Raw genomic sequence first — 12,066 nt, forward strand, 5'->3', positions numbered from 1 at the left:
TTAGATTAAAATGTATTGTTATTATACAGCACAATTACAGTACAACGGAAATAACTCACCTTCTTAAAATAATGGCTTACTGCAAAGTAATATTTTCTAGTTTTGATCAAAACTGAATAAACTGAACCAAATATAGAATATATGATATTTATTAATCATTTCACAACTGTGACCTGTCTCAAAACCCTGCCCCTTTTCTTGATCCTCCAATCACAACTGTCGCTTACCTCGGACAAACCAAGTTTGTCCGAGGTAAGCGACAGCTGTGATTGGAGGATCAAGAAAAGAGGGCGGGGTTTGAGACAGGTCCATTGAGGATCAAGCGATTTTACCAGCGGTAGCCAGCATCATGCCATTCTTTTAAGAAGGTGACGGACGGTATGCGTCTCACGTAAGACATCCATGGACTCAGACTATTTTCCTTTTGTTTATTATTTTTTATTATTAAATTTTTCTTTGTTATATTTGTATTTTGTATTATTTAATTTAATTGTATTATTGTCAGTAGCAATTATTATTATTGTCTGTATTTTAACCTTTTCTCTTGTTGCATGTTATGTATATAGCCCTACCTGTTGATCCGTGGAGTGGGTGGGTGGGTGGGTGGGTGGCTGGGTTTGGGGGTGGGATGGGTGGGGTAGATTATACAAAAAAAGGGAAAAAGGGTGAATGAATGAAAGACATCCATGAAAAATTTCAGATTATATTAGGTATGGTTTAGCATACAACGTGCAATATGAGGGTGAAGGGTATAGAGAGAGCAGCTACCTACGTATTTCACCACTTTTCTCTACAGAGAGGTTTATCGGAGCACAATGATTGAGAATTTCTTCTCTTCTCGTGTCACCCTGAGAAGAGTGTCTCACTAATCTTTCCTGTGACAAAATGGCATCCAATGTAATAAAAAAAGTCAACCAACGAACTCGATTCTTGTACCGGATCTCCTCTCTGGTAAACAAGAATACCCTGAAGACTCTGGCAGGAGCACTCATTCAAGGGTACTACGACTATGCTTGCACCTCATGGTAACAAAGCACCTCAAAGGCACTAAAAAACAAATTACAAACATCTCAAAACAAACTAGTCAGACTACTGCTTGACCTGACTCCTAGAACCCACCTCACCCCTGCCCACTTTGACAACCTAGGATGGCTTAGAGTAGACGACAGAGTACAGCAACTTGCAATGGGCCCTCATTCATCAACGTGACGTAGAAAATGTTCTATTTCCATACTTAAGCACAGATTTTAGAATGTGTGCACGCACAAAAAAACGGGATTCATCACACGTGCGTACTGACACCTGTCATGATAAATATCACCTTGGTCCTACGCCGAGGCTCGTGCACACTTTCACGTATTTGCATACCAGAACCGCCCCCATTAACCATATACGGTAATGGACCACACCCATGAAATGTGGAAAAGTGGACTAACCCAGAGATTGATCACCGAGGTCCAAGTCCAACCGAACTTGAACGTATAATCTTCGGTGCGCCGGGAGCCAAGGATGTTGACTGACCCAGTCCTGCTACAGAACCAGCACATTGACAGAAATAAATGACAAGAGATGACCCGACATTAAGCACTGTAATGACTGAAATTAAATCAATTTCAGCACGCCAACTCTGCGCTCTACAATGCCTATTGTGTGCGCTCGTCATGAGCCCGTGGTTCTGATCAGAGTCATTATGGCTTCATAACCCTGATCTACATTGTGATGTTTTAGATACCCCAGTAATAACATTACAATTGAATTAAATACAATTAGGCCTGAATGAGACTCCGGCCACCGGCACATTATCAGCCAAAATGCGCGTTTATTGATGGAGCAAACTCTGAGAGATTGTTCACAGAGGCGCTGCCGAACCAAGATATAATATGATGTGTATAATATAATGTGTGTAGAGGCATATGATACAATCCATTTTGTTGTTGGTATTAGGCAGCCTATGAATTACATATAATAGCAGCCAGCCTACATTATGCAACAGTAACTTGCGCATATATAACACACAGCCCTGCGAAGCCTGCATACAGTAAACTAACTTGATCATTAATCTAGCTGTTGTATCTTTACGCTTATGAAAACATTAAATAATATGTATAGGCTATAGGCCGCCTATATTCTCAAATGGCTTAATGGCTATCCGAGTCCTCGATATCCTCGCGGACGGACCAGTATTTATATGATCATATCATATTCATATTCATATCATAGTTTACTCTATCAGCCTACCAGCATGTAATACGTTCTTTGTTAGAACTCAACTCGTTATTATTTTGCGCATAGATTGCAGAAATACGGGAACGTTTTGATTTAGGCTTTGACATTGTAAAACTAAATAAGTGAAATTCTGTAATATCACCCACACGATATATGCTCTGTGTCCAGAGCATGTATGCTTTTCATTCATAAGACACATTTATTGCAAGGGTTTTGTATACACATACACTCAACAAATAACCTCTGTCTGTTCTAATTGCAATGCGTTTTTATATCGTGGGTGTTCATATGACTTGTATTCTGCTTACAGCTTCGGGGTTCCACTTATTACGTTTAACAATGGCAAAGCCTTTCAAATATAATCAAAACGTTCCCGTATTTCTGCAATATATGCGCAAAATAATAACAAGTTGAGTTACGCAGAGCACAGTCAGTGCTTATTTCCGCGTTGTGAAAATATTCTACCACCGGCGCCACCTACGCATGGTCCGACCTGTGCTTAAATATACGCACAAAGTCAAGCACAAGTTCAAATAGATAAATCCCACACTTTGCTTAGGAATGGTCGTACGCACGGCTTAAGCACATATCTGTGCGTAAGTCAGGTTGATACATGAGGCTGGTCTACATACACTACACAACCAAGGTACCCATGTACATGTCAAAATACTTCCCAAAGGTCAGTGAATACCACGATCACAACACCAGAGGGAGCTCCACAAATCATGTTAAACCCAGATTCGGCTCTAACAAGGGACTAAACACGTTTCGCAATTATGCCACATCAATGGCAAAATTTCTGGACACTTTTTGTATCACAAACAGTACTGTATTTGCAAATCTGGTATGTCATAAATGTATAGATGTAGCAGTACTGTCTATCTGTATGTTGTGTATGTCATATATGTTATGATGAATTGAAAATGGGGGACCCTGATGTAAACAAGACGAAAGTCTTTCTCTGGTCTGCATCCTTAACAATTGTATGTATTGAGCTGTACTGTACCCATTCTGCAATCTGTTAATAAACTTTTCAATCAATCAATCAATCAATCAATCTCAGCAGAAGAGTCAGAACACAGGATTGGCCATTTGTTTGGCCGTTAGTTAATTACAAACTATATATTTTCCGGGCGGCTAAGTGGGCAAGGCGCTCGCCACTAACGCAGGAGATGCTGGGTTCGAGCCCAGCTCTCTGCGTTGCTTCCGGCTTGGCTGGTCGTTCATACTAATACAATTGGACGTTGTGGACAACGACTCCTACAGGTCGGTTGGTGCGCCTGTACAGCAGAATCAGGAAGCAACGGGGGCAGCGTGAGCCTCCCACGCGTTACTCCTCGCCACTGAGAGATGGCGCTGTACAGGTGAAAAGATGCGACAGCTGTGTTGAAGTTATGTGTTATATACGATTGCATGTAACTGCTTAACTGTTTCCACAAGAGGGCGATATAGGCGTAGCTATTGAAGCTGACGCAAGGTAAGAGGTATAAAAGGAGATGTTGCCTCCCCCTCTGTCTCTTCCTCCGTCGCCTCTCACAAGGAGAAGGTCTCGTGTACTGATGTGTGCAATGTGAATAATAAACCACGCCAAAGGCTAAAGAGAGAAACCTTGTCGTCATGGCCAAATTATTGTCGCTCCATAGGTGACTCTGTCAACAAGCTGCCTCCTCGTGTACCGGAGGGGACACGTGATGCAAGGCTTGGTCCACATTGCAGCCGACCAGTGGGAGGCATGGTCTAACAACGTTCGAGACAGGGGAGGGTAGAATTGGACAATACGAAATTGGGATGGGAGAAAAATTGAAAAATGGGGAGAAAAAGTCGATCAAAAAACTAAAAAACTATATATTTTCCTAGAAATGTAGTATTTTCCTGATTCCACCTCAATAATTGCATACCCCCTCAAACACATCCTGGGGCTGCCCTAGTCCCTAAATCAAACACACCCACACTTTACTCAGGGTCAGTTCAGGTGCACCTCTGTGTAACCATAGATATATATAGAACACTAGATAGCTTAAGGCGGAGTCACCAGCGTCACTGAACCGCCGCCATCTTGCTCGAGTCAGCCTTGAGTGAGAGTGATTGAGCTGCACAGACAAAAATACTCATAACTCGCTGAAATATTGACGGATTTACAAACGGTTTGGTTTATTACAAGCATTGTAAAAGTATGCAGTATCATAACTACATATTTGATGTTTATAGCAAACCAACCCGTTTGTAAATCCGTCAATATTTCAGCGAGTTATGAGTATTTTTGTCTGTGCAGATCACTCACCCTCACTCAAGGCTGACTCGAGCAAGATGGCGGCCCTACGACGACGTCGCTCTCCATTGGCCGGCAGCGCGGGTAAGCTATCTAGTGTTCTATATATATCTATGTGTGTAACAACATTGATTGATTGATTGATTGATTGAAAAGTTTATTAACAGATTGCAGAATGGGTACAGTACAGTACAGCTCAATACATACAATTGTTAAGAGGATGCAGACCTGAGAAAGACTTTCGTCTTGTTTCCATCAGGGTCCCCCATTTTCAATTCATCATATGACACACATGACATACAGATAGACAGTACTGCTACATCTATACATTTATGACATACCAGATTTTCAAATACAGTACTGTTTGTGATACTAAAAAAATCCAGAAGTAGAGTGTATATACATTTGACATAGAAACTGTGCATTGGGGGAGGTTGGGTAGGTGGGGTGGGGCTGTACATTGGAGGTGGGGGGGGGGGGGGGGTTGGGTAGGGGGACACTGTACATTGGAATACTGACATACATTTGACATAGAGACTGTACATTGGAGGAGGTTGGGTAGGTGGGGTGGGGTTGGGTGGGGCTGTACATTGGAATACTGACAAAGCCATGCTTGGTCTTTATTGTACAACTGGGTTAGGACATTTGTAGGGGCCAGTTTTGACTTGCAGTCTCCCGTAGGTGTTCTTTGAGAGTGTTTTTGAAGGTGGGTAGTGATTCACATTCCTTTACAGCTTTGGGTAGGGCGTTCCACATTGTTGTAGCATAATTGCGAAACGTGTTTAGTCCCTTGTTTGAGCCGAATCTGGGTTTTACATGATTTGTGGAGCTCCCTCTGTGTGTATTCACTGACCTTTGGGAAGTATTTTGACATGTACATGGGTACCTTGGTCGTGTAGTGTATCTTGTAGACCAGGCCCATTGCAAGTTGCTGTACTCTGTCGTCTACTCTAAGCCATCCTAGGTTGGCAAAGTGTGCAGGGGTGAGGTGGGTTCTAGGTGTCAGGTCAAGCAGTAGTCGGACTAGTTTGTTTTGAGATGTTTGTAATTTGGTTTTTAGTGCCTTTGAGGTGCTTTGGTACCATGAGGTGCAAGCATAGTCGTAGTACCCTTGAATGAGTGCTCCTGCCAGAGTCTTCAGGGTATTCTTGTTTACCAGGGAGGAGATCCGGTACAGGAATCGAGTTCGTTGATTGACTTTTTTTATTACATTGGATGCCATTTTGTCACAGGAAAGATTAGCCTCTAGGATGGAACCCAGGTAGGTAATTTCATCTTTCCTTGTGACAATATTGTCACCCACTGTAACTGAGAAGCCGTCTGTTTTGCTGAGTTTGTTATTTGAGCCGAAGAGAATGGACTCTGTTTTGACCATGTGTAATGATAGTTTGTTGTCGGCGAGCCATATGCAGATTTTGCCTAGTTCCGAGCTGAGGGTTTTTTCAACCTGTAACTTGTTCTTGTCAGAGACCAGCAGGGCTGAGTCGTCCGCAAACAGGAACAAGTTGCAGTCACAAGCTGACGACATGTCATTTGCATAAATTAGGAACAGTAGTGGTCCTAGTATGCTTCCTTGTGGAACACCACAAGCATAATCAAGCATTACTCAAGAAGATATACAGGTCTATTTTACTCTCATGTTTACAAACATTTCATGTTTACAAACATTTCATATAATGTCAGTCCTTGTTTTGTCAATTTGAGAATAAAAGATTCCACTGTATAATGTTGGTTCTCAGTGGTGGGGCTACCCTTTTGTTTACATTTTGATTGGAGATTGGGGCTTTAAATGATTCCAGACTCAGATTGCGATCATTTCCGGCTGTGATGTCATTTAGAGATTGTTGAACTACTTTTTGAAAGTAGTTTTAATTTGACAAGCAACGTTTTAAGGTGTAGTTAAGATGTAGTTTAACCACTTTTCATTGTGATGTAGCTAGTTGTTAGTAGCAAACTACAGTTTTAAAGTTGTTTCCCCAATGCCACCCATAACTATCCAGTGACTGGAAGGTCACAGGTTCAATTCCAGTGACAGTTCAAAGGGAAAAGGTTTGTTGTCAAACAACCGGAGTAGCGCCCCTCAAATTGTCCGGAAATCGGAAGTCGGCCGGGTCACTCAAAAGAAACATGTATTACTACAAACCGGAAAATGCTTTGACCAATGACCTCACGTGTTATGAGAGACTTTGAATGAAACATGAATGTATTTAATGTTGCAGTAAGAAGGGCCTTTTTTAATAAATTCTTTTACACCTTTATTTGTAAGATTTTTTCAATTATTTGAACAAACATACATATATAATCAAGATATAGACAGCAATTATTGGACACTCAATTATTCAGACTAACATACATACAGAGATAAATGTAGACCCCCAATTATTTTAACAAACATAGCTACTTGTACAAATTATTCAGAGACACAAATGTACATTGAAGACACATGGACGATGACCCGCTATGCCCACCCCTTATCCCTGGGATCAAGAGCACACTTATAGAAGAGGAAAGAGATAGAGAAGAAAAGAGGGAGAAAGAATAAAATAAAAGAAGTATTCATGCTAGTTAACCGTAAAAAAGAGAAAGGTACATATCCATATACACATACACAAGCGTATATATACACATATGCAGAAAGGGGATCAAAAAGGGCCTTTTTTTTAACGGACAGTGTCACGCATGACTGTTCCCATGACTACCTGCAGTAGCCAAATTCATCCCTATATCGAGATGCTCTTGAGCAAAACACTGAACCTACAGGAGCCAAGCCATAGGACGGCTGTAAAACGGCAAACCCTGTGATCTGACACCTCCGGTGATACGCTAACGTGTGGAATATGCCTCTTCTTCATTGCACTGATTGTAATTATGGCAAGCTGGCGCACCAAACTCAAGGGGGAACTCGTCGTCCTGCAGTTTGAAAGTGAATCCCTTTGAAAACCGTCCATCCTTCAGTGAAACCTCAAGTGAAATGAACACCGAGCGCGGAGGCATTCCTACTACATCAGGTCATAAGTAACTCTGGAGACACAAAGGAAAGACCCCCCCCCCCCCCCCCCCCTCCCTCCCTCCCCCACGCCAGAGTGAGGGATAGAGTAACTCAAGGGAATGTTCTGGGACTCTCTCTCTCTGAGTGCTCTGAAACAGGAGACAGATTTCTGGAAGCGAACCCAGGTGGTCTGCTATATCCCCTCGCTCTCGGTTCTCAATGAAAAGTCGCTTTCATTTCTGAAACAGTTGGGTTCGTATATAGCAGAGAAATATCTATGACTGAGCCCCAGATTGATTCAGTATGTGACTGTAGAATATGATCTGTAAGGCAGCTTGTGCCGTTGACCGAGGTGCTTAGGAGGCACGCTGTGGTGGCAGAGTCGCAGGTTTTCTAAATGTGTGTGTGTGTGTGTATTTGTGTATGTGTGTTTGACTGTGTGTGTGTGTGTGTGTCTGTGTATGTGTGTGCATGCATGTATGTGTGGCAGGGGGGTTGGGTGGAGGAGGGGGGGTTGCATGTGTGGCAGTTCCAAACAGCACAACATTGATTAGAAACCTGCCTGAGTCCTATATCTCCCAGACATACCCCACGCGAAGGTAAGGAAAAACTCACTAAAAACCTAGCAATAAGAAAAAAGCACCACAGGCAATGTGGAGGGGATAAACCTTAGAAGGCCCGTTCAAGGGGGGGGGATCTCCCTTCTTAGATGTCATTCAGTGATAGTAGTGTTGCTATAAAACAGGCGAAAGAGTTGGTAAGTATGTACAGTAAGAAGCATTTTGTACAAAAGTATTCTGTACTTCTGTATGACAACTATTAAAGAAACTTGAACTTGAACATATACGTGTAACTACATAAAGGTCTATGTTTATGTGGGTGAGACTCAGTGACAGTTCTCCAAGAAGACATTTCTCCAAGAAGCACTGTAAAATAAAATCAACGCAATCAATCAATAAAGACTTCATGTAAATCACTCACCCACCCCGAACCCACCATCAACGTCGCCATTCAATTAATTGTGAAAGAGTGAAACTCTGTTCTTTATACAACCAGGTTCACACTCTGCAAGAATAACAGGACTGACACGGGTGCCCCAGGCCTGGCCGTAACCCGAGAGCCCCGAGGTGGTAGCCAGGGGGGGGGGACGCCAGGGACACTGGGTGTGAAAAGGGTCCAGTCAGGCTCGGACTGAGCCACACAGATTACCACTCTCTCCACCCGAGGCCCCACACAGCAGGACCCTGACCATAATGGACTCGCTTCTGGTCTGACGGGATGGCTCTCTCTGTATGAGAGGTATACATTCACAGTGCGGCCCTCCGGAATGTGCTTTTCCAACGGGGACTTGAGCAGATTTACAGTAAGGAGATGACGGAGCAAAAAAAGTGGTCTGTGATTTTTCACCCTGAACACTGCTGCGGTTCATTCCATTAACATCTGTGTGTCGTTATCAGAGACCTGGTCACTCTCAGGTTCAGCCTCCTCCAGTTAAGCACACAATAGCCTGCACACTAAGCAGACTAAGAGAGTCTATGGTACATAGCCGTCTAAAATCGGGCTAAATTTGGTTTAAAAGGAAAGGTTTAGTAGACGTCTAACACGGACATATTCTGAGCTATATGGGGGCTACGACATAATTGGAATCCTGTCCAGTGCTTACTGGGAAGATATTTCAAATCACTGAACTTCGTCATGTACATTTCCTTCAGTTTTGCAGTCGATTAAGACATAATTCAACATAATTTATTATATTTTATATTCCATCTAATGCTCAGCCTCTCTGCTTCTCTAATCTGGGAAGATCAGTCACTTAATTTAAATGTATCAGTGTTTAATAACCATCACACATCTTGATCCACTGTCTAATCTTCACTTCCCAGGATCCTCCGGGCTGTGGTACACAGCCAGGGCAAAACATTGGCAGGCAACACTGAACACTAACAGTGGTCCAAAAGTAGGCTACTGAAAAACGTCTTTATATTCCAAGGAATAAATATCACATTTGTTGCCCTGTGTGGAATTTTTTATTCCTATGGTGAGAATATCTCAAAGGAATACTGTATGGAACCGAAGCAGGGAACACAACCAAACACGAACCCTACTGAGGTAGAACGGCTTGTCCAGACAGGACCTCCGTGTATCCATTCTTCACTGCCATTCTCGCGCCTACGGCGACAACCCAACCCCATTAACGGTCCGGTTACCATGGCGACTGTCACTAAAACCCCACCAGGCCAACGGGGCAGGGGTCAGAGGACAACAGAGGGCAGCCGCCCAACACACATGGCTTCCCTGGGTCCCAGTCAGGGGGAGGAGCCAATGTGCAGATAGAGACGTAACGTCGAAATGACACGAGTCTGTGGGAAAACGCGACGTCTATTGTGTTTTTATTTATTTTCCGATAGAGATATAGAAGATCTAAACTGGGCTTGTCCACGTTTCTCTTCTATGTATGACAGTTCTGTATGGTGCAGGTGAATGTTGCTATCGCAGTTCCAGTGTTTGCTGCATACTTGAATAAATGTTAATCCCCATGCTGCTATGATGCCCGTATTTCCCCAAGGGGATCAATAAAGGAATATCTTATCTTATCTTATACAAACTGTGTCAAATCTCCAAAAATGGCCGAAATGGTGTGAACATAAATATCAACGCATGGGCTCTGATCTTGTCCAGAAGCACAGCACAGTTCATAACACAATGGAGAAAATGTTCAGCCATAAACAAAAGTTGGACCACTAAGGGCTATAGGTCTGCAACTTGAACTGCACGGAGCAAAGAAAATAGACGTTTGTTGATGAGAACGTCTCCGACGGGGCGTTAATAATTCATTGCAGAAAAACCATCTTCAGGTTCATCAATAGTGTGAAACACCAATTCCTACGAACCCCATCATCAGTCTGCCTATGAGGGAGTTTGTGTGTGCATCTGTGTGTGTGTGTGCATCTGTGTGTGTGTGTGTGTGTGTGTGTGTGTGTGTGTGTGTGTGTGTGTGTGTGTGTGTGTGTGTGTGTGCATCTGTGTGTGTGTGTGCATCTGTGTGTGTGTGTGTGTGTGTGTGTGTGTGTGTGTGCATCTGTGTGTGTGTGTGTGTGTGTGTGTGTGTGTGTGTGTGTGTGTGTGTGCGCGTGTGTGTGTGTGTGTGTGTGTGTGTGTGTGTGTGTGTGTGTGTGTGTGTGTGTGTGTGTGTGTGTCTGTCTGTGTATGTGTGTGCATGCATGTGTGTGTGTGTGTCACTGTGTGTGTGTGTGTGTGTGCGTGCGTGCGTGCGTGCGTGCGTGCGTGCGTGCGTGCGTGCGTGCGTGCGTGGGGTTGCATGTGTGGCAGTTCCAAACAGCACAACATTGATTAGCAACCTGCCTGAGTCCTATATCCTTTTCCTTTTGAGACCATGATCAATGCCGTCCCGGTCTGGAGACAATACACACCACATTCATCTTCCATGCAGCCACCTGCCAGCCTTTCCACTGGAGCCACTTTTAATCACATCCCATGGGCATCGCAAGTCTACACTCAGTGAAAGTGGCCAGGATATGAGACCAGAGGCATTAGGTCACAGGACGGTAATTCAGGGCTATTTGCCACTGTTACCACTGGCTTGATCTGCTGCTTGGGTGGTGGTGTTGTTGTTGTTGTTGGGAAGTGGTCAGTTCCATGTAACATGAACTGAACATCAGAGTCTCAGAACATCCTGTATATGTATGTATGTATGTATGTATGTATGTATGTATGTATGTATGTATGTATGTATGTATGTATGTATGTATGTATGTATGTATAAATGGTAAATAGTAAATGGTTGCATTTATAGGGGCAACAGTGGCTCATGTATGTACAGTATGTATGTACGGTATGTATATATGTATATACTATGTACATGTATCTAAATATATTGTATAGGACTTGCATATCAGAAGGGGCAATGCATCGAGGACAAGCCTGTTTCACTGAAATCCTGTTGCTAGGGAACAGTTCGGACCCAATTAAATGTATTTCCTGACTGTTGTTGCGTTAGCAAACATTGCAACAGGAAATAAACTTAAGTCTGTCCAGATTAAATTGTCTATATCCAGTTCTGTTCAAAACTTTAGGAGCGTTTAGTAGTTTTCTTTTTCAGGAGATAAACTGCAGGACCAGAAGGAGGCTTGTGCTCCAGCTTGTAGAGTCTAATGGTTAGACGCAGCAGGGCAGCGCCACCTAGTGGGAGGATGTTATAAGACGCTATAGAATAGAGATAGCCAATAAATGGAGAGGATGGAAGAAGGGGGGGGGGACATAGAATTATATCAGCAGGAGAACACATCATTGGACCAATCAGCAGCCTGGCCACTTCTCATTGGCTCACGTGAAGCTGTCAATCAAATCCTCCAACTGCCTTTTTCTACTACCTTCTCAGTGCAGTTTAGGAGGTCTTGGGGTAAAGATCATCTCCCTGGAACCCAAAATATATATATATATTTTTAACAATTGTTGTGATTATAGTAAACCAATTGTTGTTGTTGTTGTTGTTGATGATGATGATGATGATGATGATGATGGTGATGATATAATAATAATAATAATAATAATAATAATAATA

This window comes from Notolepis coatsorum, assembly GCF_963971535.1.
Source record: "Notolepis coatsorum genome assembly, chromosome: 19".
In the NCBI taxonomy this organism is placed as follows: domain Eukaryota; kingdom Metazoa; phylum Chordata; class Actinopteri; order Aulopiformes; family Paralepididae; genus Notolepis; species Notolepis coatsorum.